Genomic DNA, 23,757 nt, shown 5'->3' on the forward strand with positions numbered 1-23,757 from the left:
ATTCAGGATGGTTTCTAACAGATCACAGGTCTACGAATCATTTCAACTTTTGTGTACCATTGCAAATGCTGTTGGGTTTTTGTGAAGACTACAGAATATTTATAATAAATGCACGTCATGAACTCGTTCTTATTCGAGCACGTGATGATATAAATTCACTACATTCTTCGAGAAAAATCATCAACTCCAAAATTGATTTGCAAAAAGTGCAGTGGAGGATTCCTCATGTATCACTGAATGATTATACAAAACTTAAATTTCTGCGTTTGATTGAGCAAAACAAAAGTCTAACCATGGCTTTTCGTTCCTGGGAACTCTACGAATATCCACTTCTACCTGAAACACAGAGGCATACATGGGCCGCAAAAGCTGCAACACAGTTGGAGAAACCTCGATATGTTATACTAGCATTTAGACAAAATAAGAAGAGTACGCAGCATATGGAGGTGCTTAGATTCAATGACAGTTCTGTTCGTGATGTTAAAGTCTATCTGAATTCAGAATTTTATCCATATGACCGAATTGATAGTAATAGCGAAAAAAACCGTTATTCTGTACTATATGATATGTATGTTAAATTTATCCATTCATATTATGCAGGAGAAAAACAGTCGAATCCAATGCTTAATTACAAAAACTTTGTGGAATACGGTCCTCTCTTCGTCATCGATTGTTCGCATCAAAATGAATCTATAAAGTCAGGCACTGTTGACGTTAAAATTGAGATTGATTGTACTAGAAATATTCCAAGTAATACTACTGCGTTTTATTTAATTATACATGATAAAATCGTTGAATATAACCCGCTTACTAGTATTGTTAGAAATGTAAGTTAATAGACTAGATTTATATGTATCTTACTAATGTAGTGAGGGATAAAGAAAAAATAAATAAATAAGATATAATAAACATTTATTGATGGCATTCCTTAAAAACATTCCTTACAAACATTTCCAAAATTTATGTTATGATTATCATTGGGTAACTTTAAATTCTAAATTATTGTATCGTCCTCCAACATATAAGATTTTTAATGTATTCGCTGATGCAGCATTTTGAAGTTCTCTGATTAGTTCAGGCGACTCCAGTAATTTCATCATCCTTAAGGGTAGGAAGAATCATTCGTCTGTAGCCAGCTTCGCTATTAATTTCTCTCCATATTTGGTCTTAATTTTCACTAATTCAGTGATTTGATACTCCTTATTCTCCTCAAAAGTATTCAGCTTTACGAAAGTCTTAGGTTCGTAAGTTACACTTGCAAGTGCATTCATCTTGGTTAAATCCATTTTTCTGTGAAAAAACATAGAAATTGAGAAAAGAAAAACATTGAACTAGAATATCAAGAAAAGAGAATAATAATAAAAGAATAATTCTTACCACCCAAAAGAGTTTCTATGGTACAGCAAGGAAAATATTCGGAATATAGCTTTGCACTGGATCTTTCACCTCCTTGAAGCTTCTAATGAAAACTGACTGACTGAAATTTCCCAATTGCTAACAACAAGGGTTTTAAAAATGGTGGAAGGGATGAGATGCATTCATGGAAGGGGATGAGATGCATTCTTATTGGAAGTTAGTATTTGGGTGGTTGGGTATTCTTGCCCGCCTGCGAAATTTGCGTCAAACAAGTCGTAACACGTTACAAGCGGTTTCTCCTGAATTCTTTTAAATGCATAATCATGTTGTAGACTTTTCTAAAGTGAACTAGGGAAAATTTGCATTAAACAAGTCATGACACGTTACCAGTGGGTTCTCCAGAATTCTTTTAATTGCATAAACGTGTTGCAGACTTTTCTTAAGTGAAAAGTGAAACGTGAAAATTTACGAGCACATTCCTCTGGATAGCTAAACATATAAAAAAATGAGAGAATATGAAAAAATCGGGTCTCTAAAGGGGTCATAAATCAAGTAACATTAGTTTAGACGTTTGTTTTGAACAAGTCATGGCACGATCTCAGACGTCCGGTGCTCAAGCATATCCGTTCTAGAAGATATCTGCACACTCTACAATCAGTTCTCCAATCGCTAGAATGGTGCCAATACAGTTTCTTAAAGTCTAGGTAAAAGTTATGTTTTTTTTTGCTTTACCTACCCCTCCAAAAAAATGAAGTGCACTGACAACTCTTTCCCTTTCTAATACCTAGCCTGCTTGTTAGATGGATCGTATGATATGCTTACCTCAAAAGCTAAAAATGGCTAAAAGATAAGTCAGGGAAGGCTATAAAAATTCTTAAAACTGTTTTCTATTCAATAACTAAAGTTTTACTATCAGTTACTCATCCAGTCTCCATGTCTCATCCTCCTCTTGAAGGCTAGCTTCTCTATAGCCGTATACCGTGGTACCGCGAATGTATAATTTTAGTCAAACATCTTTTTTAAATTGAACTAGTTCACCCGTGTGTGTAATTACGTAATATTAAAATACCATTAGCGTGAAAGGCGGTGAATAACTAGCAATTAACTCAACCTAGTTTATCTATGTAGCAGAGTCGGAATTAGTTAGGCTACGTAAGGTAACTAACCATCGACTTCGAAGGGTGAAAAAACCTTCCCTCAACTAGGGCCCCGTAGAATAACTTAGGTCCCCGTAGGATAACTAACCAACGGTACCATAGGGTGAAAAATACCCCCTCCCTAACCAAACTCGGTCCCACTATAAGACCTTCCAACTGTGACATAGGGTGAAAAATACCCCCTACCTAACCAAACTAGGTCCCACTATAAGACCTTCCAACTGTGCATAGGGTGAAAAATACCCCCACCCTCCCTAACCAAACTCGATCCCACTATAAGACCCTTTCCTTTCTCATCCCCACCACTACCATACTAAGAGAGTCTTATCCCCACCCATCCCCCTTCCACACCACAAAACAGCTTCCCCCACTCCCTGTCATCGGAACCGCATTGCTACTCTACTTGCAGAATTTAAGTGATTTCAATCCTTTGTGTTGCTGGTATTTTTGTTTTGGGATTTATTGTCTATAAACTTTTTTTTGTTGGTATTTTATTGGGATTACTATTTTTTCAGGTTTTTGTTTAGGGTATATTTTCCGCAATTATTAGTTTTGTTGGGATTTTTGTTGGATTGGGATTACTATTTTTTCAGGTTTTTGTTTAGGGTATATTTTCCGCAATTATTGGTTTTGTTGGGATTTTTGTTGGAAATACAATTTTTTTGGAAAGCACTAAATTACTTGCTGTTTTTTTTTTACACGAAAGTGTTTTTTGGGGGGATCTCAGAACTTTTTGTAAGATTTCACAAAAACATATCATTTTATTTAAGAATAACAAAGAAGAAAAAGTACAACATTTTAGAAAATACATTAAAAAATTAAAATTAAAAACAATGAAAGATTACTTATCAACTCATTATGAATAGTTTTTGTTAAGAAATATAGAATAATTTTCTAAACAAAAAATATGCATTACGTGATTTTAATTTAAACGGCGCGATTCCCAGTGAGAAATCAATTTGTTAAAGATAGAAACTTACTATGGAAATTAAATCATGGTATATTGCAGCCAAAGGCGCTATAAGTGCAGCTAGTATTAACTGAAATGGCGCTTTAAATGCAGCCGTGGCGCTAATGTTATTGAAAATGTTGTTATGAGCAAGATGTTCTTACTCATAACAACGACTTTTAACATTTATAAATGCAGCCTTTAGAGATAAGAATGATATAAAATTTAATATATTTCTTCAAAGAATATGATATACGCACCTTTTGAATTTCTGGGCCATATTTTCTTTTGAATGCTATTATCATCCACATATATCCATGATTTATCCTTACGTAGCATAGACGTATAATGACCAGTCGTGGCACTCTTGCCATTGTGAAAGATAGCACAATTTGCTTTATAAACTTTATCACCGATTTGTAATTTGTCAGTAGGTTTACCTTTAATATTCCAGTCTTTTAGACTATTCCAATCTTTGATGTTTTCTACATTTTCTCTTTTGGTATTAAATAATGATAATTTGACAATTAGAACTTTGTTAGTAACTGTAATATCAATTTTTTGCTCAAGTTCTAAAAAACTCATGCAATGACTGCACAAAGAATGGTTTAATTTTTTCCATTTAGAAAAGCCGATTTGAATTATTTCTTTCATGCTCCAAACATTACTTTTCTGTAATTTTTGAGAAATTAACAAATTTTTCATACCGTCACGTAGCATACGCAAAAGGATATTATTACTAGATTGAGTAATATCTGTATGGCCACATGAAACACATTTGACAGTTTCTGTTATGTAATATTCCGTAAAGCGATTCAAGCATTTTAATTTGCCACACAGAGCAGTTATGAAATCACTGGCATCATGCTGCCGTTGTTCAAGAAATTGATTTCCAGCATATCGTCTAATATCAATATTCTCTAAAGATTTATCAATGTATGTATAAGCATGCATAAATGACTTTAGAACATTGTCTTCTTCCAAATGAAAAAGTACATTTCTAATTGAAGAACAGTTTAAAATACATTGTATAACTGCATTAGCATAAGAAGAAATGTTATCATTTTTCTTTATCCCTCTTACATTCCAATCATTACCAAGTACTTCATCCATTTGTTCAATTTGACATTTCAATATTCCTTTCGATAAAGCCCACACTCTATCAGGAAATTTTCGATTTCGTATTTTTGAAATATTTATGGGTGCAAGATCTGGCCTATACTCTTTTCGTAATCGATTATATTCTAGTATAGCTGCTTCACTTGCTTTTACAGAAGCTGGATCATAGTTAATAATATGCAAACCTTCTAATGAAGTTACTCGTGAAAGAGCAACATAGGTTTGACCACAAGTAAATATAGAATTACCAACATCAACTATTGCATTTTTCAAACTTAAACCTTGACTTTTATGAAATGTCATACCGTAACTAAGGCTTATAGGAAACTGCTTCCGTATTACGTATACTCTGTCCATTATTTCGAACTTTGCACTTAAACGTTCTATTGTATGCTCAACTCCATCAGATAAACGCACATTAATTGATTCCACATCTTTTTGATTATTGTCAATAGATCTTTTTACTCATACAACAGTAGCCATCGTACCATCAACAAGACCCAAGCTAACATCAATATTTCTTCTAATCATTATTTTAGCACCAATTTTAACTGTTATAACCCTTGCTAATCCAGCAGTTCCTGTGCTATCCTCATCCGTTTCATCGTTTTTAATTAATACTTGTTCAGTTTTTTTCCTTAAATATGAAGGACAATCTACGGAGTCCTTTCCAATAAGTTTTATTTCCTCAGAGGAAATATTTTTAAGCATTGTTGTATTTAGAAAATCACATTTTTCACAAGTAGCGAATAGACATACTGTATCAGTCGGTAATTATGATAAATAATCGCACAGCTCATATATTCTAACATTATAATCTGAATCATTTAATTTTATCATTCTTGATGCTAAAATTGCTGTGTCTTTGTCAAGCACTATCCCTACACGAATTCTTGATAAAACATCTTTGTAGGTCTCCCTTTTGTCTCATATTGATTCTCAACTCGTCATAAGTGAATAAAGCTGCCCATAGATCAGCTGTACCTATAGCTCCTATGTGGTTTAATATCTTATCGTTTGACAATTTAATAAATGCAGGATCCTCATGAACAGGTGGAAGTTGCAATATATCACCAAATAATAAAATATGTTTGTTACCAAACCATCCATCTTCGCAATCCTCTGTATTAAAAATTGCCGTTAATCTAAGAGGTATATACATGAATATAATATTGGATATCATTGAGACTTCATCAATAATTATCAAAGTAACATTTTTCAATTCATTCCGAACAATTTTAAGAACTTGATCGGATAGATCCGAATATTTTGCAGTATGTCCATGCTCAACTGGTAATTGAAATAATCGATGAATCGTGAGACCATCAATATTGAAAGCAGCTATTCCAGTTGGAGCTGTAACGGCTGTAACTTTTCCTAATACTTGTTTCGTCCAACATCTTATAGTTTTTATAAGAAAACTTTTTCCAGTACCACCCTCACCATTGACGTACAGTCGAAGTTGTAACGTTGTGGATTCCATACGGATCCACCCGTTAATAAGTCTATTTGAATGTCGCGCCGCGGCGATAGGCGAACAGCGCCGCTGTAGTAGCCTAGTGGCGCCGCCTGTGGGCCCTCAGAGATAGCTCCGAGGAGGAGATTCATTCCCTGTTAACCCAGCGACGAGTACTCTCGCATAGGACTCTCGAAAGAGTTTTCCCCGGAGAAAAGGGGCAAGAAAACGGTGGTCAAGCCAAGGGAGCGAGAGAGCCCTAAGGACACGCTGTAGGCCGTAGCAGTCTGTGAGTGAAACAGAGCGGTAGAATACCAGGTACCTGTACAGGTTGTTATTTTTCGCGTGCGAAAACTCTGCCCGGCCATGTGCAACCGGCCGGGGGAGTCATAGAACATAAGAGGTGCGCGATCGTATCAACGCTTCTTTGTCGCGATCGAGAGAAATAAAAGAGAGGCCCGGGAAAGTTAGCCTACGCGGGAGTAATAGACTGGTGTAACATCCCGAACGTGCGTAGGCAGGAATAAGACGATTAAGCCTCTCTGAAAGAAAAAGAGAATATCACTGTCATGTTTGCCAGCTCAGGCGATTCTGAGCCTGGAGTCTCGTGCCGGGACGAGCCCTAATAAATTTTAAGGTAAAGTTGTTTGTCGCGAATAAGCATAGCCAGGGGGTGGCCCCGTAGGGCCTGGCGCCCAACACGCTCCAGGAGCGTAACTAAGAAAGAAATTCCTCCTGGTCAGAGAAAGAGAAACAAAAATATTATTCATGTAATTACCGCTTAATACTAGCCTGATGTTTCCCCCCGTTAGGCGGGTAGAAGGGGAAAGGCGAGACTTACTGTAGAGGTAGTAAAGTGGCATAGTAGTAATAAAGGAAATTGTATAAAAAAAAAAGGGAAGAAAAAAAAATGTTAAAATATCTTTCCCCTGGAAAATAGAGCGAGTTACAAAGTATATTATTTTTTGAAGTGAGGGCTTCAGTTACCTTATCAAATACTCGTTTTTGATCAGCATTCAGTTCTGATATCATTTGTGTAATATTAATGCTTTCATTTTGCTTATTTTCAACATCTTGGAAATCTTTCATAGCACACATTGCTTCCACTGGTACGCATTCTATTTCATTTGATTCACATGCTTCTTCTTTTTTATCATCTTTCTCTATTTGTTGAGCAACTAATTGTTTTATATGATCCAAACCTTTTTGAATATCTTCAATACGCTCATGATACTCAAGTGCTTTGGTAAGCTTGGATTGTAAGGATAAAAATGCTTCTGCATATGTATCACGACTATTCTTTAATTCACTAATATCTCTCCAATGTTTAAACAGTAATAGCAATGCATTGTAATACTTTTCAAGCTGGATATGAACATTGTAATTAAAATGATTAATCAGTGCAGGTCGAGATCGTCTTTTTACAAATAATGATTTTCCAATTGGATAATATTCAGCTGTATCTCTTGTCGGTTCATATTTTATGATATCGTACCATTGAGCGAAATCATAAAGACACATAGATTCTAATTGTTTTGGCCTTATGGGATAATAATTATCGATTAAGGAAGGACACACAAAATATTTCGGTTGAATCATCATCTAAAGATTCAATTTCTTTACGTGTTTTAAGTTTCCTACTTCTAATTATATTTACATCGAGCCACTTGATAGTGGTATTTGGGTCCGTAAAATATAGTGGGATGCCTAAAAGGCTATCCGCAGCTTCAAGAGCTCCACATTCTCTGTGATTTAACATACGCATCCCAATATTCCACAGATTACTACGTAAGCTTTTCGTGGAATTAACAACATCAAATAAATCTGTAAAATTACTTTTCTCAGATTTTGACACATACTTGGTTGCATACCAAGTTAAAAGTGTAGATTTTTCTCCAACAAACTGAATGTCCATGTTTCCTTCCCAAGCTGTAAGAATAGCGGGATTATAATCATTGATATTAATTTCTTTTCCAGATCGTGGGAGGTAATACAATCTTTTTTTTGTATTCAATTTTTTCCTGCTAGAAATGGATATAGCAACATCCCTCATTTTTAAACTATTTGTTACAGGTCGTGAAAAACCAAATCTGCAAACTTTATTATGACTTGATTTATTTTTCTTATATCGTAAGCAATAATTGTTGTGCATATGTCTTTGATGAGTATTTACACGTCTATACAATTCTGGAGAAACTGTTTTTAAAGGTAATCTACATGTTATATATTTTAAAATAAAAGCTGAAACTTCTGGATTCGTAGATTTACCAATAATTGGAGCATCTTTTATCCAAATTAAGCAATGAATATGTTGTGTACCTCTTCCTTGATATTCACGTCGTATAAAGTAGTGAGTTACTTCTCCAATTGGATTATCTGGTGACGTGATAAATTTAATCATAGCATCAAATTTATTTTTTATAAATCTCGACACTGATACAGGATCAGAAGCAATTAGCTCATTTGCCGACATTTTTTCTGCCCTAGGATTATTTACATGACGGAGATATTCTATCATATCCGTCCAGAGCCATTCACTAGGGCTAAGAGTGAGAAACCAAGTTGCAGGTCCGTAATGAAATATTATACATCTTAACATATTTCTAGGAATACTCCAATATTGCGCAGTGTTTCGTAATCTAGCAAATATATTATTTAAATTTGTTTCAAGCTGCTCTTTATTCAATTTTTCTAAATAAGTAGCAGCTGTATATTTTTCACGGGGATTAGTAACATTCATTTTATGAAAAATACCAGCATTTAATTGTCTCATATTGTTATCATGCAACAAGTAAAATAAATATTGTATATTTAGTCTAAATTGTGGATGTTTGGACATCAATCTCGATTTTATAAATTCAAAATTAGTTAATCGAACAGATCGATTTTCATGTTGACCATTTATATCATATGGATAAAGATCAGGGAAGCATTTCACATCCAAATCATGACTTCGACTATCTAGTGGACAATCTTGTACTTTTAACATTTGGTACAAAGTAGTAGATGTTTCATTATTTCTCTTTTCGTACATAGGATAAATTGTGTATTGTTCATAATACGAATCAGACTGCAACATTTGTGTTAACAGAGCCGGATTCTGGTTTTTATTTTCATTATTTTTATCTGGAAATTCATCTAGATTATCTGGATTATCTAAATTTTTATAATACTTTAAATCATGAGACGAAAATTTGTCTGGATCGTCTGAATCATCAGGATCATCACAGTTATCGCTTTTAATTTGAAATTCGGTATCCTGTAAATCAGGAGTTGATAGCAATTTTCGAGGAGATTCTGAAATAATTATTTCCTTATATATTGGATTATTGTCTTTTAACCATAATAAGGCATTCCATACCTGTTTTATATCAACCAAATTTTCCCATACTACTTTTGATTTTGTTGGAATTCCCCGTACCATAATATATAATTCGTGGTTTAAATTAATAGGATTTTTGGACGGACAAATTTTCTTTAAAGTTTCTTCAGTAGGCAGAGGTAAGTGAAACGTTCTACCTTTAACTTTTGGCACCATATGCTTAAATGGTAGCTTTTTATTCGCTACTGTTCCCATTTTGACAACTGTCTGAAATGCCTTTGCTCTTTGAATAAGTAATCGCTCATAATCATTTAAAAATTCAATTTCCTCAGGTACTTGGCGTACATCCAATTTGTTTAAGATACAAGTAGGGGGCATTATATTTTGTTTAAATTTTGTACTACAATATGTACAAATAAAACAGTTTTCATTTTTTTTATATTTTATGTGATCCAATAAATTACTCCAAAATTTAGCGGAGTGATTTTTTTTCAATAATTTAATCATTTTTCCCTGTTTCTCGAAACAAAGTTTTTCACAAGAAATACAGGGTAATTTAGGTAAATCCATAGATTGTTTTGTGAAAGCTTTAAAGGCTAATTGGTATATTGATTGTATGTCATCTTCATTCAAACATATTTCAGAAATACCTTGTTTATAAATATCAAGTGCATTTTGTTGAGCTTCTTTCGCTATTTCATTAAGCTTAACGACATCATTTTTTTCGAAAGCATCATCTATTCGACGTATATTTTTATCCATATTCATTAAATCATAAATTAATCGTTTTATATATCTTATTTCAATGAAATGTGATGATAATATTTCAATGATAAGAAATTTAGATTTACAATTATTATAATCTATATAACAAATGTGTGGATGACCCAATTTTCTACCTTGTTCTTGATATTCATCTGTATTTAAGCATTTGCGCATCTTATTGAAAAACTGACGTACATTTCTTAATGTAAAGTTTAACAAATCTTGATAAAATCCTTTTAGAATATTAAACATCTTAAGATCTCTTATCTTACATAAGGAACTGCACTCCCAAATTTTTTTATTTTTATTTTTATTTTTCTCATTTATTCCTATAAGTGGTAAAATATTCATAGCTTTACCGTCAATATTGATAACAATAGGATTTTTATCACTATAAGGCAGATAAGCAGTTTCATAGGAATATGGTTCTGAAGAAGGAATATGCCTTGACTTACCACATAAGGCAATAGGAATATTTTCGACATTCTCATTCTCTTTTAATTCATTATATCGCGTTATTGATATTTCTGCTTTCTGCTTAGCATGTTTTAAAACTTTCTGCATATGAGTAATACGAGTTTTCCTAATATACTGTGACGCTACTGGCTATCCCTAGGGATAGTATAGAAGGGGAGGGAGGAGTGATCCCTCACCGATCGCGTTCGCGTCCCAATAGGCGACTTCCTATTAGACCCGGGCGCCTTCGATGTACTTTTGATAATACCCGAATATTTATTTATCCAGAGGGGGTTCTAACCCTCGTACGCGAATGTAGGGAATGGGATGCTAATATAATAACTCGCTAATTTTTGATTAAACTCTCTTTATTATAAAATTACTTCTCAATACACTCTCCGCTTCGCGTTACACGGTATTGGGGAGTCACGCTAGGTCCTACGTGTGGACGCGGCCTAAGTGGTGCGAACGCGGCTGAAGTCCCGATGACGTACGAGATAACCTCGCGCTCGAGCCACTAGTGGCGTTCGCGGCGGTCCCACCGAGTCGCGCGGTACTCGCGCGCCACCGGCGGATTCCTAAGTTAACTACCGCGCGACGCTACGCGGATAAGTCCCTCGTCCCGCGCGTGCGCGTCACGCGACGGTTATTCGCACTCACTCCGTTCCCGCGTACTCGAACACAACAACGACCCGGCTTGTTTACTCTCGAACCTAAGGTCGCGAGTCCTCACGATAAGGATACTAAGTCCGCGGCCTTGAACTAACTGAAGGGAACGTCCCTGTCAACGGTCTAACGCACGACGAATTGAAGTAATCGCGAACACTTTTACTCTGTCGCGCTTTTACACTTTAGGACATGCGTTATCGGTCCGACGGGATGACCACTCCGCTAAGTTGCCCGCTTACCCTTGACAGGTGAGCCGGGCCAGCGGTTCCCTATAAAACCGTTCGGTGCTACGAGCCCTAAAGCTCTAGCACACCCCGGGACGTCACAGGACTTTAACAATACACGAATAATCACCCTAATTTTGGCTCACAAGGGCTGGCTCTCTTCTATCTCCCTCTCTCTCTATCTCGCTCTCCTCTCGGCTCTCTCTCTCTATCTCGCTCTCCTCTCAGCTCTCTCTCTCTCGCTCTCTCTCTCCTTCTCTCGCTATCGCCCTTGGTGGCAGGCCCGAAGGGCTGGGATGTCCTGTCGTCCGATATGGGTTCGCGGCTCCCTGGCAGTCGCTGCACCTTTTTCGTCCCTCTCGTTTGCGTGGCGGCTGTCAGTGGAGTCGCACTATATCGGCGGCGGGGCACTTTTATACACTCTGTGTCACCGTTGACATCTAAAGTACGTGTGTCGGAGCAGTACGCGGGAGCAGGTCAGGCCCTGCGCCTGTCCCGCCGCTGCCCCACTACACCCATCGCGCGGCACTAGGGAGCCGACAAGTTATCGATCCTAGATCAATACTTATCGGTTGATGACTCCCTAGTTCGTGCGCGACCCGCCTATCTAGCGCTTGAGATTAGCAAAGCGCTAGATGGCAGCTATAGTAACGTTGCGAGAACGCAACGTTACAACTCCCCCCTCGTTAGGACCAACTTGGGGGTTGGTCAACTTCCTCCCGGTTGAAGTCGACCCTGGGGTGTTCCTATCTCCATCTAATTCCTCCTGGTGCGCGCAATCCTACAATACTACAATAATAAAAAAAATAACGCTCGCTTCACACACACATCCATTTATTACAAAAAAAAACAATTCGGCCTACATATAATATATAAAAAAATAAAAAAAAATTCTCTGGCTCGATAAAAAAAAAGAAATATATAAAAAAAATAAAATAAAAAAAAAGAAGACTCTATACAAAACAAAACTTAAACACTAGACGCGGACATGGACATTAATTTAACTGGAGGAGCTCCTCCTCCATCGCCTCCTCCCTCCTTTTCCTCTCCTGCTCCCATTCCGCCTTCTCCTTCCTCCACGCCCTCATCTCTTCCTCTCTCTTCTTCTCCTTCTGCTCCTTCTCCTTCGTCTCCTTCTCTCTCTTCTCCCTCTCCTCCTTTCTCCTTTTCTCCCTCTCCTCCTTTTTTCGTTGCTCGACGGCAACGCTGATGCGTTGTCGTCGAGCCTCGTCCTCTTCCTCCTCCTTCTTTTTTCTCTCCTCCGCCCGCCTCCTTTGCTGGGCCCTTCCCTGGCCCTTCCGGCCACCCCGTCTGCCCCTATGCGCCTTTTTCTTAGGCTTGGGTACAGCCAGTCCGACTCCCGTCGCTGGTGGCCGAGAGGCCCCCTGCGCGGGAGGACGAGTGTCCGAACGGGTGCGGGAGTAGCCCGCTCCCCGCCGGAGCATCTCGTTCTCCCGACGCAGACGGCTCATCTCCGCCTCCCAGCCGGCGGGCTGCGGACCGGTGTACCCAGAGGCCTGGGCTGCGGGGTAGGCCGGAGGGTAGGAGGTGCCCCGCTCGGGATAGCGGGGCGGAGGGAGAGGGTACCCCGGCTGGTGGTGGTGGGAGGGTGGCGGGTAGGCGGTGGGTGGGCCCACTGCTGGTAGGGGGCCCGGCAGGGGAATCCCCTGAAGCCAGCAGTGGGTCACCACCTGCTGCAGGTACGGATCCATCTTCTGGAACAGGAGGAGGCATCCGTCATCTCTCCGCAAAAAAAAAATAAAAAATCACGCGACACACACATTCATCCATTCACACACACAAGTCCGCACTCAGGTTCGCGAGGGTTAGGTTGGGTCTCGACGTGGACGCAGGCGTGCCGTCCACGTAGACGGGGCGGAATCCGACGAATCGCTCACGATCGACATTTTCCGTTTTCCCGGAGTCCCTTTCCGTTTACCGGTCGGTTTTGGGGAAGGTGCAGGGTCGTCGTCCCCTTCCCCCGCAACGGTTTCCTCACCCGGTTCATCGACGTCCGGAACGCAAAACGACGCGACAAACGGTTTTAGATCCGAAACGTGGACCTTCGGATTACTACGGCCTTGATTTTCTAGCCCGTAGACGACCGGCGATATTACGCGAACTACTTTAAACGGACCCTCGTACGATGGTGCTAGCTTCGCAGCAAAATTATCAGCAGATGACGATAATGGTCTGCCGCGCCGCCATACCACGTCTCCTACCTGATACCTGATATCGCGCCGGCCACGATTGTAATAGCGGGCTTGACGAGCACTCGCTTTTTCTATCTCTACCTGCACGATATCATGAATCAAAGGAAGACGTTTTAGTCGCGCCACCCAATTTTCGGGGTCGCTCCTAAGTATCGTACGAGAACCCTCAATCTCTCGCCGTAGATTCGGAGTAATTACTGGGTCTCGACCGAGTTTAAGTAACGCGGGAGATACTCCAGTCGACGAATGCATCGCGGAATTAATCGCGAAACGGAATTCTGCAAGATGAACGTCCCAGTCTCGGTGGTCGCTCTCTACGAATATCCTAATCATCGTTTTAATTACCCGATTCACGCGTTCTACCGGGTTAGCTTGCGCGTGATACGGCGGAATAGTAAATTGCCTAATCTGATGCTCATTTAGAAATTTGGTCACTTCCTTATTTACGAACTCGGTACCGTTATCGCAAAGAAATATTTCCGGTGATCCCCAACGGTAAATAACCAGCTCGCTAAAAGCTTTCAAGATGCTTTTGGCGTCAGCTGTGCGGATCGCTCGCATTTCCACGTACCGACTGAAGTTGTCGAGGAAGACTACTACGTAACGCTGTTGGGCCTTACTCGGTGGAAAGGGGCCCATTATGTCTCCCGCAACCACAGTCCATGGTCGCTCCACTACCCGAGTTCCCATAAGTCTTACAGGGGCAAGCTGTACAGCTTTATGTTGCTGACAGACTTTGCACCCGCGGACGAATGCTACGGCGTCTTTGAAAACTCCCGGCCAATAGTAATCTTTACAGATTCTAGCGTGAGTTTTCTGAACGCCAGCATGTCCTGCGGAAGTGTTATTGTGAGCTTCCTGTAGGGCTAAAAGTCGAGCCTCTCGCGGGAGGACTAACTTCCACGCATCATAATCGCGACCTATCGATTCGAGTATCACGTCCGGCCGATGGCAATACAGCCGGTTTCCCTCAACTTTCCAGTCTGGGTAAGCCCGCGGTCGCTGAATTACTTTTCCGCGTCGTGCTGTATACCACGGGTCGCTCTCGAAGTCGATACGCGACTGTGTGACCAAATTTTCGCTCGAATTTTCGCTATTTTCTTCGTTAACCGCGGAGACGCATTCATTTTCGGTGCCTACTGGGAGGGCGCGTGATAATGCATCGGGTACGTGATGCAATGCGCCTTTACGATGAACCACATCGAACGAATGATGTTGTAATTCGAGGGCCCATCGACCTAATCTCCCGACTGGATCTTTCAAGTTGTGTAGCCAACGCAAACTACTGTGATCCGTGACAACCGTAAAATGATAGCCTTCTAAATACGGTCTTAGTTTCCGAATTGCCCACACGACAGCGAGACACTCCTTCTCGGTCGTCGTGTAATTCCGCTCCTCTTTGGATAGTACTCGATTAGCGAATACAATCGGATGCTCTTCAGTTCCGTGTCGCTGAGTTAATACTGCTCCTATTGCATAGTCGCTAGCATCTGTCTGTACTTGGAAAGGTCTCGAAAAATCGGGCCTTGCCAAGACCGGGGCCGAGCACAGCGCTTCCTTCAATCGCTCAAAGGAAGTCTGTTGCTCTTCATCCCAATGCCAGCGCACGCCTTTATGCAATAACAAGACGAGTGGAATTTTGTCCTTCGACAGGTTGGGTAAGAAGCGTGCATACCAACCAACCATCCCTAGGAATCGGCGTAGTGTTTTTAAGTCTTTTGGCGGCGGATAATTCATTAATGGCGCGGTTCGCTCGGGATCTGGGGCTAAACCATTACGATTTATCAGATACCCAAGGAACCGCACCTCCGACCTGCAAAATTTACTTTTCTCGCGATTGATTTCTAGACCCGCGAATCGAATAATATTCAACACACGCTCTAACCATCCTAGGTGTTCCGCGAACGTGTTCGTTACGATTATTATATCGTCCAGATAGACAAACACGTATGGATCGAATTCAGGCGGGATTAATTGGTCCATCATTCGCTGGAACGTCGCAGGGGCATTCGTAAGACCGTACGGCATACGCCTAAATTGGAAGAGTCCTTTTCCGGGTACTATAAACGCTGTAATTTCCCGACTCTCGTCTCCTAGCGGTATTTGGAAGTACGCTTGACTTAAATCTAACGTCGAAATGTATCTCGCGTGGCGGAGTTTATCGAGAATGCTATCGATATGCGGGATCGGGTACGCGTCTTTGCGCGTTACCTCATTCACGCGTCGAAAATCTATGCAAAATCGATATTTCCCGCCCGGTTTTGGTACTATAACCGGACAGCTGGCCCACGCGCTCGTGGAGGGTTCGATAATCCTTTCACCCAATAATTTATCGACCTCTTCGTGCGCTACTTTATAGATCACCGGCGACACTCTCCTTGCCGCTTGGCGGATTGGAGCCTGACCCTGGACATCTATATGATGTTTGACCAGGGTAGTCGCCGGGACTGGTCCAACTATCTCGGGGAAGTTATCGCTTAGAAACTTCTCTAATACCGCGTTTTGCTCGCTAGTCATTTCAGCGATAGCAAAACACGAAGATACGTGTGTCTCATTTGAGCTTGCCGCGTTTATTTTCGCGAATCTCAAATTTACTCGGTCGCGCGTTTGCCATAAATCGCGCGAAGTATCAATTATAACTTCGAATAATCGGAGAAAATCCATACCGAGGACACAGTCGTAGTCTAAAACCGGTACCACGCGGAAATACATGACTTTTTTCGTTTTCCCTAACTCTAATTCTAGCGCAATAACCCCTATTACTCGCGTCTCCGTACCATCGGCAGTACGCATAACTCTATCTTGCGACCTGTCAATCTTCGCTTGGATTCTTTCCAGCGTTCGATGTCCGAGGTACGATCGCGATGCTCCCGTATCTATTAGTGCAGGAAAAATTTGTCCAAATAATTCTAACTGCAAATAATAGCGGCCATCGGTATTCGGTTGATTAGGGAACGCATCACTCCGAACACAGCGACGAGTTCGGATTATGATGTTCCCTTTCCCCCCTACCTGGCCAAGAGTCGCGGTGCGCTTCTTGGGCAATAATTCGTCCAAAGCACACAAATGATCGGATAAACTACTCGGTTCCGTTTCATTTATCGAATCTTCAGGGTTACTTCCTAATGAAGGTCGTCTTCCTACTTCTGAGGTAAAACTATAAACGCTCTCTTCACTAGAATCTTCGGCGCTAAAGTCCGGTCGCGTCGCATTAGGTTCATCTTCTGACTCCGAGGTCGAAGAGTCCCGCAAATCTTTTTGTTCGCTTTCCGACGCGTAATCTTCGTAATCCGTGCTACTCACCGATGATTCCCTCCACGATTCGGGGTCAGTAAATCGTACTGTCCTATCCGATTTACGAAGATTATCAGCCGGGCCCGCGCGAGCTTCCTCCGCGAGCCCTACTGCCCGTTTCCCGGATTTCTCGCATTCCCGTATACATTATTCAATAGGCTCTGACCTATTGTCGACGCGGACGTTGTCGGTGGCCACTGCGCTTGATTATAAGACAGCGCGGGTGTGGTCACCGTTTGCGGTGGCATCGGCGCTTGCATCCCGGCAGCTTGCTGAGCCCACCAAGGTGCAGGCGCAATCGCGGCTTGAGTCGGCTCACGCGAAGGACACTCTCTCGCGTAGTGTCCTCTTCCTCCACAACGATGGCATATCGCTGCGTCGCGGAATTGACCCCCACGATCCTGATATCGCGACTGACCCGCTACATGTCCTCCCGGCGCTCGTGAGGAGGAGGTTGGTCTTCGCTGACCTTGTTTTGGAGCTGCAGCGATAGCACCTAGCTCGTCCGACGAACTGCTACGGTGTCCGCTATGGCTTGAGCTCTCTTTCCTACTCCCTTTTTCAGAATGTCTTCGGGACGATCTCCTATAGACGATTTCTTAGGAGATTCCCGCGAACTATCTGACCCCGAGCTAGAGTCGCTGGTTGATCCAGACGAGCGTCGTTTGGATTTACCGCGTTTTCCTCTCCTTGAACGCGACTTCTTCTTTTTCGGCTTCTCCTCGTCCGATTTCTTCGCGTTCTTGCCGGATGCGTCGCCTTTTTTCTGTTTTTCGGGCTGTTTTTCGGAAACTGCAGAGAGAGCTTCACGATTTTTACGCGCCGATTTATCCTCTTCGCGCGTTTTCGTAGCTCCAGGCGGTGGTTTAAACGCCTTGTCTATCTCCGCGTTCTTCTCTATTTCCCGACCTATTTCGCGCAAACCCGTGAATGAATCAAAATCCCTACGAAACATTCTACGGCGGTAATTGGGACGTAGGTTTCGATAAACCAGGTCCAATTGAACCGAGACGGAAGGGGTCGGTCTAATTTCTTTTAGAATCGACCGAATACGCACCAAATACGCCTTGATCGATTCGCCCTCCCTTTGTGTCTGTTGTCGCGCCTTCTCCCATTTCGCGTCGTTATCTTCCTCATCCCCAAATTGGCTGAGGAAGGCCTCGCGAAAGTCACGCCAGGTTGAGCAGGAGCTGCCTTCGACCTTAAACCAGGCTTTGGCTTCCCCGCTCAACACGACTGGGAGAGTTTCTCTAATCTCGCTAAACGTCAGGTCGGAAACATTGCGGCAATGTTCTAAGTTCTCTATAAAGTCTTCGGCGTCGTCAGCATCGTGATTTTTAAACCGAATACCCCACTTTCGGAAAGCATCTATTACCCGTGTTCCTCTCCGGCTGGAGTATCGTGAGCTAGACTCGCTCGATCTTTCCGAACTCGATGATCTATTTCGCGATCGGTATTCAGAGGGTTGTCGACGGCGACTAGTCGCACCCCGGCTTGTTCCCGGCGAATCTCTACTAATTTCGCGGGGTTGAGGCATCTCCGGTGCCCTTTCGACCGGTGCAGACCCTTGCGCTCCTGCCGACTGATACGCAATTACTAACTGCACGATGCTAGCTAGTAATTCGGGCGGAACCGCTCCTAATGCGGAACTTCCCACTCCTACCGGCGCATTTCGTTCCCTCGAATACTCCGGGTTCGCTGGGGTTCGGTTGGGTGGTTCCGAAGACCGCTCATCAAGATCACGCCTTCGGAAGCCCGACCGGTCTGAATCTGATTCAAACGTAACCCCTCGTTTCGGTTTCGGCGTTAGTTTGCGATTTTTATCAATACACGTCAAATTCGAGTCGCTACTCTCTTCTGACATGTTTATCTGTCGCGACGTTTCCCCTCCCCGCGGGGTCTCAAATAATTCACGAAGCGCATCTTCCGATTGCCGACTTAATTTCGGGTTCGTTTTCGGTGTCGCTAATTCGTCATCGTTGGTTTTTATCGCCGAAGGTGTTGGAAGCGGCTGAGGTGGGACGGCGGGGTGGAATGGTTCCAATTCATCCACTCGCGGATTCCACTGAGCTGCTTCCGGTCCGAAACTCTCACGTAACCTATGACGCACAAATCGATCGCGTAGTTGATCTTCCGAGCTATCGCGTGTGTTTAGCTCCGCGTCTTTCAAAGCAATGATTAATTTACTACGCGGCATATTTTTCGCGTACCGTCGTAATTCGTTCCGTTCCGTTAATATTTCCCGATCGCGTACTGACATTCCACTCGATTTGTCGGAATCCGACATAATTTTCAATTTGCGATACTAATCGCTCAAACAACAAAAAAAAAAAAAAAAATTCCTAATCCCGCAAAAAATTCTATCCTCGGTAGGGGTGCGAGAAAAAAAAATTTTTCCGCCACTCGACCTACCAGAACAGCAAAAAAAATTTTCTCAATCCCCAAAAAAAAAATTCCTAAAAAAAACTATTCTCAAATCCAACAAAAAAAAATTAGCACTCTACCCCGCGTACGAGACCTCACTCCGTGGGCCCCACGTTGGGCGCCAAATTGTGACGCTACTGGCTATCCCTAGGGATAGTATAGAAGGGGAGGGAGGAGTGATCCCTCACCGATCGCGTTCGCGTCCCAATAGGCGACTTCCTATTAGACCCGGGCGCCTTCGATGTACTTTTGATAATACCCGAATATTTATTTATCCAGAGGGGGTTCTAACCCTCGTACGCGAATGTAGGGAATGGGATGCTAATATAATAACTCGCTAATTTTTGATTAAACTCTCTTTATTATAAAATTACTTCTCAATACACTCTCCGCTTCGCGTTACACGGTATTGGGGAGTCACGCTAGGTCCTACGTGTGGACGCGGCCTAAGTGGTGCGAACGCGGCTGAAGTCCCGATGACGTACGAGATAACCTCGCGCTCGAGCCACTAGTGGCGTTCGCGGCGGTCCCACCGAGTCGCGCGGTACTCGCGCGCCACCGGCGGATTCCTAAGTTAACTACCGCGCGACGCTACGCGGATAAGTCCCTCGTCCCGCGCGTGCGCGTCACGCGACGGTTATTCGCACTCACTCCGTTCCCGCGTACTCGAACACAACAACGACCCGGCTTGTTTACTCTCGAACCTAAGGTCGCGAGTCCTCACGATAAGGATACTAAGTCCGCGGCCTTGAACTAACTGAAGGGAACGTCCCTGTCAACGGTCTAACGCACGACGAATTGAAGTAATCGCGAACACTTTTACTCTGTCGCGCTTTTACACTTTAGGACATGCGTTATCGGTCCGACGGGATGACCACTCCGCTAAGTTGCCCGCTTACCCTTGACAGGTGAGCCGGGCCAGCGGTTCCCTATAAAACCGTTCGGTGCTACGAGCCCTAAAGCTCTAGCACACCCCGGGACGTCACAGGACTTTAACAATACACGAATAATCACCCTAATTTCGGCTCACAAGGGCTGGCTCTCTTCTATCTCCCTCTCTCTCTATCTCGCTCTCCTCTCGGCTCTCTCTCTCTATCTCGCTCTCCTCTCAGCTCTCTCTCTCCTTCTCTCGCTATCGCCCTTGGTGGCAGGCCCGAAGGGCTGGGATGTCCTGTCGTCCGATATGGGTTCGCGGCTCCCTGGCAGTCGCTGCACCTTTTTCGTCCCTCTCGTTTGCGTGGCGGCTGTCAGTGGGGTCGCACTATATCGGCGGCGGGGCACTTTTATACACTCTGTGTCACCGTTGACATCTAAAGTACGTGTGTCGGGGCAGTACGCGGGAGCAGGTCAGGCCCTGCGCCTGTCCCGCCGCTGCCCCACTACACCCATCGCGCGACACTAGGGAGCCGACAAGTTATCGATCCTAGATCAATACTTATCGGTTGATGACTCACTAGTTCGTGCGCGACCCGCCTATCTAGCGCTTGAGATTAGCAAAGCGCTAGATGGCAGCTATAGTAACGTTGCGAGAACGCAACGTTACAATACATACACCATTTGACTATACGCTGAGCCTCTAGTCTACATTCGGTTATTGACGGTATGCCGACATCTTTGGCAATATTTACAATATATTTTTCGACATTTTGTTTCATTTTAATGGTATTATTGGCAACAATAATATTTTTGTATTTAGAAACAATATTTGTAGCTGTATTTATTTTTAATTTTGAATTAAATTGATCTTCCAGTGATTTTCGCTTTTTTATAAAATCGAGTATGGCTTGTTTGTTTCTTTTATAATAATCTTTCTTTTTCGAAAGTATCTTATTCTTATATTTATGATAATATGTTTTGTGCTTAATCTTTTTTTCTGTAGAGTCTAACATGGCTGTTTTCTTTTTCTCATGATAACGTCTCTTTTTTAACAGTATTATTTCATCCTTATGTATTTCATAATAATTTTTATTTCTGTTCATTCTTTTTATTTTAGGCGTCGAATCGTCAGAACTTTTATCGCTTATTTCTCCTTTGGACGTTTAAATTGAATATTTGATTGATTTGTATTTTGCATATTGTCTTGGCTGTAATAAGCAGAGACAATAATTGCTGATGCATCAACCGATAATATATTATCTGATTTAAATTGATTTTTATCAGATTTTTCTTGCTGTGTGGAATCTAATATGGAATGTTTATTTGTCTTATAACGATATTTTTTTCTCGACAGTATTTTGTCCTTATGTTTTTCGTAATAGTCTTTATGTTTATTTATATTTCTTTCTTTAGAAATTGATTCATTGAAAGTTTTATCACTTTCTTTATCCTTTGAGTTATTTACCTGAATTGTTGAATCGTTAATAATTATAGCTCTCTTCGTTGGTAATACAGTATCATTATTGCTTTGGGTTCTTATTAATGCCTTTTTTGGATCTGCTAATTTTGGTACTTTTTGCAGTTGCTCAAAAGAAATAATATTAATTTTGTCATCGGGGCGTATAATAATTGGAAAATGTTCCAGTTGATTTGTTTCAAATATATGAATCAAATATTGACGCATTAATTTATGATCATACAATATCTGATCAGGTTCTTTTCCATATAAAAGCGATATAGCAAAGGCAATTACAAATACTCCACAATCATTAGAATTAGGCTGGTATTGCACTAACGGAAATTGAACTTTGTTTTTATCAAAATTATAAAATGGAAATAATTTTTACAAAAATATTTTATGATGTTCATGTAGCTGTTTATAATTTAATGAATCATAAATAAAAATATCTTTACCATTATAAAATGAACATACCCTATGTCCACCTATATTTGTATTTAATTTTTGTGAACTATGAAGTATTTGAATATGTTTATTACCCAAAGATACCGGTTCTATTGTGCCGGGTAGCTGTATTCTCCACGTATTACGTGGCTTGTAATTAGAGCAAGCTTCTAAAAGCAATGCAATATAATCCATATGTGCATCTGTCAACCATTCTCTTCTCCGAATAATATCAATCTCGTGAGAGGATAATTGGTGCAATGACATTTTTCTATAATAAATAGAAAAAAATATGAAGGCGTTCAAACAACTACCGGAAGGAAGTGACATAGTAGTTGGAACTGCCGTGGGTAGCGCTCAAATGAAATTCTGTTTTTTCAGAGCAGCTAATAATCTGGTCAATGCTGCTTTCAATGAGTATATAATACTTAAAATAGCAAAAAAAATATTTTTTTTGATAGGATGGGGGAATAGGAAATAGACCCAAATGCTTTCCTTAGGTAATCTGAAAAAAAGTATATATTTAACTCAGGGAAATTAAATACATTTAAAATTTTTGTAAATTATTTTCATTAAATATTTTTGTATACAATTGATTTATATTATTTGTACTAAAATAATATTCCAACTAATAAAATTTTATTTTAATAACCACAAACTATTCGGAGTTTTAACGATAAAATTAGTATAATGAAGAATATTAATGTTGTTCGAAATCAGAAGAAGCAGAAAAGCTCAAGGACCGCCAGCGTCCGTGCTCACTCTTTCTTCTATCTATCTTGCGTTCAGGAGCTGAACTGAACACCGATATCGCGCTTGGGCGAACCCTCGAATAGTTCCTCCCGACCGTTTCTCCCTTAATTTTCACAATTTCCTAGAAATAAGCATAGCTACGCATAGCCCCGAATGTTTACTTTCTATAATGTCTAAACAGCCTTTTTCGATAAAATCTGTTTTTATGGCTCAAAACAGCATTTTACTGATTACATGTCTGGGCTTCTATACCCGTCTCTCTCGCTCCGCGGCGAGCCAGCGTGCCTCGTAGGCACTGGCACGCCGCGGTAGCGACACTGGTTTCGCTCGGCCACCAGGTGGCCAGCACCACGATCGCTCTCGCTAGCGAAAATTGCATCGCACAACTATATAGATGGGTCCTTGATAAGGACCCATCGCAGCCTAATCACGCTCGACAGCAGCTCAGCAGCAGCAGCGACAGCAGCAACGACAAGCTCCGCCTCTTACTTTTGAAGCCTTCCGGCTACAGCGCCTCTACGGCCACCTTCGCCTCAACGGCAACCAGCGCCTCCACGGCCAACCAGCGCCTCCACGGCCAACCAGCGCCTCCACCAGGCCATCTACGCCTTTTTAGGCATTCTTTGCTTCGGTAAGTATCACCAAACCACCCACCGCCATCCTAGGAGAGGACTTCCCTCCTGCGGCCTTCCACTCCCCTCTCCTACCCCCTCAACACTGCCTTCCAGGGGCTCGCCTGGAACAGTGTTCCTTAGTTCTCTTCCAAGGCTCTCGAGGAGTCGGGTAGTGGGAGGAAACCTCTCCGAGGCAAATTCCCTAGG

The sequence above is a fragment of the Prorops nasuta genome, unplaced genomic scaffold (assembly GCF_024137725.1).
Source record: "Prorops nasuta isolate Cenicafe-Biocafe unplaced genomic scaffold, Cenicafe_Pnas_1.2 PNAS00007, whole genome shotgun sequence".
Taxonomy (NCBI): Eukaryota; Metazoa; Arthropoda; class Insecta; order Hymenoptera; family Bethylidae; genus Prorops; species Prorops nasuta.